A 6,851-nucleotide genomic window follows, 5' to 3' on the forward strand; every position below is an offset into this window, starting at 1 on the left:
CAAGAAACATTGCATAGAAAAGAACTTTTATGTGTCTAACTCTATTTAGTTGTATTTTTTTGTCCATAATGACAAAGATAACTTGGAACTTGATAGAACAAAGAAAGACTATCTTCTTTTATATCCTAAATCTAGAGAAAATGGTGAGTTCATAAATGTATTCAGCAAACCAAGTCTATAATCTGAAAGAAGAAATTAAACAGCAAGTCTGAACTGCAGACTAGAGAACTCCACTCCCTGGAATTATCAAGATAACTGAAGCTAAGGAAAAGCACAATGAAGAAATAATTCAGGCAATCATCTCAATTTTACAGTTTGATGAGTGAGCACCAAACTAAAATGTCAATGCATAGGAAAGGTGATAGAGTCTAAGAATCTGCTGGGAGTCTTTCCAGAAATTTTATACAGGGATAGACTTTTCTTTAAATAATCATTATTATTTGGTAGGAACAAGCACTGGTTATCTCTCTCCTTGGACTTCTTCTACCAACAAAGTGATTGATCAGAACTACTCTGCCTCCACCTTAGCAGTGGTGTATGCCTCTTAGATCAGGGAAAATGCGGCCCATGCCCTGAATCTCACACTCAAGGGCCCCACTCTATCCCTTCTCCATCAACACACCCCTAGAACCAAGAAGTCTAACCAGAAATAGAGCTTGCTGCTCTGGAGCTCATGTCCCACTCCTAGTTTACTCTGAATACCTGGGTCCTGGATGGTCCCGCCCTGATGGTTCCAGAGTCTTTTCTAGGACCTGGGTGGGAGTCTTCCTAGGTCTATCTTCCTAAGAGAAGACCTCTATTTGTGTATGCAACCCTAAAACCAAGAGGTGGCCAATGAAACAGAAGAATGGGAGCATTCCCTGAAGAGCAGGTGCTTTGGAGTTAGGTTTAGGTTTGAATCTTACTGCTGCCACAACTTTTGTTTTGTTCACGTTAAGGTTGGTATTATCTAGAAGTCCCTTGCAATGCAGGATGCAGCTAGAGGTGGGGATTAGCAGAGAGGCTCCAAATTCTGGGCAGATCACCAAAGAGTCCAAAAATCCTATCCTGGCCTTCTAAGTTATTATAAAACTATATTTGCCAAAGGAAGACCCCAGACAATATATTATTTAAAATGTGTGAGTTTGATCCATGACTAAATAGTTAAATTTATGATAATTGGACCTCTATTTATGCTCTTGCTCCAGGCACATAGACATGAAGGCGGATCATTTGAAAAGGGATAAAGCTCAAACTTTTCAGGGACAAGGCTTAAAATTGCCCCAAGTACTCCTAGTTAATTTGATCTTTTAAAAAATAATAGCAAATTCTTGGTCAGTCTTCATTCCAGTGGTAGAAAAGAATTTTATTAGTATGAAAGAAAAAAAGTTTGTCCTTTCCTATTGACCTCTTCTAAAACTATAAAGGAGAAAAGCAATTCACCTCATCATATTCTTTGTAAAATATAAGTACATTGCATTTAGCATAGTAGGCAGTGATCAAAACACTTGATAGTACAATAAAATATAAATTTAATGTCGTACTTGGAAATATATTTGGAGGGTTTTTTTTACTTTTCAAAAAATACATTATAGACTCCACCTATAATATGTATGGAAGTATATTTTGTGGTAATTATTTTATGACAACTGGTGAAGTTCAATCTGAACTATAATTCAACAAAAATGTCCCAATAGCAAACATATACTTAACTTCTATTTGTTCTTCCGCTTCATCTATTAGACTTTCATCAGAGGAATGGAAGCATTCCCTGAAGAGCAGGTGCTTTGGAGTCAGGCTTAGTTTGAATCTTACTGCTGCCACTTCTGAGCTATGCACCACCATGGAGAATTTACTTGAACTTTTTAAGTTCATCTTCTATAACATGATGTGCAAAAAGGTTTTTTGTTAATTCAAATAAATTAAGAATGTGAATTATTAAGCATGTGGCAAGAACTCAAATACTTTTCTTCTTGGTTCCTTTGATACTTCCTCTGGGTTTATATTCATGTCATGGTATTGTATCAACTTTATTGCCATATTACTAAGGAAAAGAATAAGTCCAAACTATAAAGAAGTCTACTCATTCAAACTAGGTAAGAAGTAAGAGATATAGGAATAGAAAATGTCCTGTCCTAGAGGAATCTAGAACAAGCAAGCTATGTTTAGTTTCTCTCTCAATTTATCTCTCTACACCATGTAGTATTATTGACACCCTCTCCTCAAAACACTCCTTCCCTAGGCTTCTGGACATCTGTGATGGTACTCTTTTGCTCTTCCTCCTGACTTTTACTAATGCTTCTCAGTCTCTTTGGTGGGTCTCTTTTCTCTGCTCATCTCTTAAATCATATCACTGTCCTCCACCCTCTTTCCTTCTTACTCTATACCCTCTCCCTCAGTGATCTCAACCTCCCCAATGTATTAAATTATTATCTATATGCTCCTGATTCCTATTGTTTTAGTTGTAGATAGACACGATATCTTTATTTATTTTTGTGTGGTGCTGAGGATCGAACCCAGTGTCTTACTCGAGAGAGGCAAGTGCTTTATCACTGAGCCACAGCCCCGGCCCAAATCCTAAATATTTATCTTCTGCAAGGTTTCTCTCCTGCACCTAAAGACTGTGTACAGACAGCTTCCTGTCATGTCTCACTGACATCTCAAAGTCAAATATCCAAAACAGTACTCATTTCTCCCCACTGATCCACAGTGTCATATTTGAGTTTTCCCCTACCTCATCCTTAGCCCTCATATTCCATCCATCAACCATCTGTCTCCCTAATGTTTTCGGAACTCGTCCAACTCTTTGCAGTTCCATTGCCATTATTGCCTTTGTCCACACAACCATCGGCTCTTCCCTGGATGGCTGCTGTAGCCAACCAATTGCTCAATTTGACTCTTATTTTGTCACTTCCAACCCCAATTTATTCTCAACATTCAATCAGTCTAAAATATAAATTTGATTATGTCACTCGTAGCATTGTGGCATGTATTGTCCTAGATGTTCACCGCACATTCTTGTTATCTACATCCTTTGTTAGATACTGAACATAAATATATAACATCACATGTAATTAGGATTGAATTGAATTGAATAAGATTCTAGAGGACATGCTGAGTCTTGTTCACTGCTTCTCCAGTTTATTACTTCTCTCCACTACTATGCCTCTCAAGAGAATATTCTATACTGACTATATCAAATTTCTCATAGCTATATCCAATTTCCCATGTTCCAATTACTCAGCAGTAGGGGAATTTTTTAAATACACTCTGCAGCTGCTCTCTTAGGGGAAAAAAAAAACTAATGACCAAACCCAGTAATATTTTTCTAGTTCTCAGCCTCTCTGAAACATTCATCAGTCTGGATTCTTGAAACGTTCATCTTTGGCCTATGGGGAAACAGTTTTCTGACCCTATTACTCTAATTTCTCCTTCTCTATTTTTTTGTATGTATTATTCTTATTATGTTCTACATATTTTGTCTTCAACCCTCTTTTCTCTAATCTACATTTTCTCATTCTCTTACATTGCAAATTCAATTCAATCCTGGAAACACCCATTCTATGTATTTTCTCAGACATCTCTACTGAGTACTAAATTTGACTTACCACCACCTACCAGACAAGTTACTGAACAGCCATGCACGACTCAGTTTCCACACATTCAAAAGCACAGCAATTCTCATCTTCCAAAATATGCTCTTCCTCTTTCTCTTGAATACTTTATCCTATATCCATCTAGTTGTCCCCATCAGAAACTTTGAGATCATATTCAATATGCACTTCTCCCTCTCTCCACATCAATTTAATCACCAAGACCTAATGATTCTACCTGCTAGGTTTTCCCCTCCATTTTTACTCTCACTTAGACCTCCATCATCTTGCCCTCAGACTATGGAAATAACCTATTAACTCAACTCCCAGTTTCCTTTTGCATCCAACATTTCCAATTGTACCTTTTTTTTTTTTTTGGTGGTGGTGGTGGTGCTAGGGACCAATTTTACCCTTCTAAATACCAAAACTATTCATATTATTCTTTATGTTTAAACCTTTACTGCCCATTGCCTAGAGGATAAAGTTCAAAGGTCAAGATATACAAGGCCCTTTATAAACTATTTTAGTTTTATCTCCTGATATTTCTTCTTAATTACCCTTCCTCCCAGTCACAATGAACTGTGGCAGGTAAGAGCACAGACTTGGGTTTCAATCTGTTCTGTCGTATCCTAAACGGTAACCTTGGTTATATCATAGAATACTTACAAACCTCTGCTGTGGGGATTAAGTGAGACAGTTTAGGTAAAGTACCTGAAATGTTGTAAGGACTAAATAAATGAGGTAGCAGTTATTATAGTCATAATTCTTTGAAAATGTTATGAAGGTTCTTATTCATAGGAATGACTTCAGAGAATGATTGTGCATCTTGTTGCTATCATCTCACCTATTGACCTTTCCTCACTGAATCCACCTACAAACATCCACAAATGAGTGCCTGTGGAATCCTGTGTCTGTTATCATATTTCTAATAGAACATAACCATTTATTTGCATTACCACATGCCTATATCCCCAGAATCTGGAATACTACGTTCATGGTTGGGTACTAAGTAATTTTTAAAATTGTTTTTAGAGACAGAGATATCTCTATGTTGCCCAGGACAGTCTCAAACTCCTGGGCTCAAGTGATCCTCATGCCTCAACCTCCTGAGCAGCTGGGACTATAGGTATACACCAGCACTCCTGGCTAAATTAATATTTGAAAGCCTTAATAAATGGATTAATGAAAGTATTCCTAACTTCCTCTATCCCCTTTAACCTCGAAGGTAAGAAGCATGTCATATTAACATTTGTATATTGAATGTTAGGCACTGTAATAAAACCCCATAGCTATTGAATGAAAGCTTAATGAATTATTAAACACACAAATGTATTGATAAATGTAAATTCCTGCAATTACCAGTAAGACAACCCTGAAGTATATACCTTCCTTCCAGACCCAGATGACAAATGGGTACAAATTCTTTTAAATTGGCAGTGTTTGTTTGGAACAATATTTTAACCAGGATTATGTGACTATGCCCAAATAAATAGAAAAGAATGTCATAATTGATTATAATCAAAAGGATTCCTGTGAATGCTGTGATGTATGACAGAGTGGGAAGGGGGAATAACTGAATGTGTGCCATAAAATTTATGCTTATGAAAACCCAGGGGTTTCACTTTCTTCATCAATCAGCTGATTCCAATAATGTCAAATATTATGAGGACCAGTATGGAACTGATCCACCACTTCAAATTATTCATTTGGACTAAGAAAGGGCTCAATTATTCATTCTTTGAACAACAAAGGCTCTGTCTACACACACTAGTGAATTAAGCATTAAAAAACAACAGGCCAGATGAATTTATATTCTGATAGTGAAAAAAATAACCAAAATAAATAAGCAAATTATATATGAAGATGAAAGAAGATAATGCTGTAAGTATAGCCAAGATGGCAGGGAGAGGGTTAGAAAAAGGAACTCAAGGGAAAGGTAAGGCTAGGGAAAGAAATACCAGTGATGACCAGAAAAAGTTAGGAAAAAAAATTAAAGTAGGTTAACCCAATTATATTATATGTTTTTAATTCCAAAAACTGATCATTCTCTATAAACAGTTAATCTAAATCATTGATTGATTGATCCTTACCAAAATATAAGTTCAGAGCTTACCTGTCAGATTCTTTATATTATAGCCCAAAACATCCCACGGTAAATAAAATCTATCAAGATATAATACAGAAAAGTTAATGTATTTGATTTTTGTCTCAATAATCCAAATTCCTGTTGCAAAAGTTTTAGCAAATAAAATACAACGAAACTTCATGCTACAAAATATGTATCCATAAAGAAAAACACAAAGGTATTATTTATTGATGATTTTCTCCAAGCAAGTAAAATTATGAGATTTGTTTGTTTTCATGTTTTCTTTACTTTATGCTGACATTCTTGATTTTTCTGCAAGAGGGGCATATTAATTTTGTAATTAGCAAAGGAAAAAAAATGCAAGTTGCTTTTAATTTTGAAAACAGCAGCAGTAGAACTAGGGTCAAAGGAAGATTCAATGGCAATAGGATTTTTTAAAGATAAAAAAATAAGGGGAAAAAGTATTGCAACGAAATTTAACTTTCTGATTTCTAAAAACAAATATCTGAATAAAAATCAAATTGTTACTTAATGAAAAGTTCCACACAATTACCAAAGTCATCCAGTTTTCATGTGTTGTTCATCAATAGCATTTTTTCACATGATTTCAAAAGACAAATAAAGTTACTCCTCTTTGGAAGGACTTTGCAAAAAAGCTCAAGTTTTCATTTATTTGGAGAACTATTGCTAGCCAGTGTGTTCCTGATTTCTTGGTTTCTTTGCTTAGCTTTTGCTTTTATAATGTGATGTGTGCATCATCCATGATGATGGAAAAGCAAAATGTCAGACTTTGGTTCTAAGCAAAACCATTTGGTTTGACTTTTGCTTTGGCAGTCAGGAAACTCAGAACAAGTTTAATATATTTTAAAATTTCCCCCCACGTACTTTTTATGTCCTCTATATCTTTTTAATCTCAGTTTTTAGTTTTATTTTTACCTGCCCTTTTGAAAGTGCTTTTGTTGTAAGGCATATCAATGTGTTTGGAAATATGGGTGGTATAAATTATAATAAGCATACAAATAGACTTCATGGTTTCATCATTCTAGATATAAACTTTATTTAGTACCCATGAAAATCAACTTCCTGGATCAAATAAAAAAAGATGATAAAATGGATCATAAGGTTTCCGGACATCAAGCATTTTCTACCAAATAATATTTCAATGAGTAATTTATAACTAAATCAGAAACAGA

Source organism: Marmota monax, unplaced genomic scaffold (genome assembly GCF_021218885.2).
Source record: "Marmota monax isolate L192 unplaced genomic scaffold, Marmota_monax_Labrador192_F-V1.1 WCK01_AAM20220418_F8-fsc00136, whole genome shotgun sequence".
NCBI classification, from domain to species: domain Eukaryota; kingdom Metazoa; phylum Chordata; class Mammalia; order Rodentia; family Sciuridae; genus Marmota; species Marmota monax.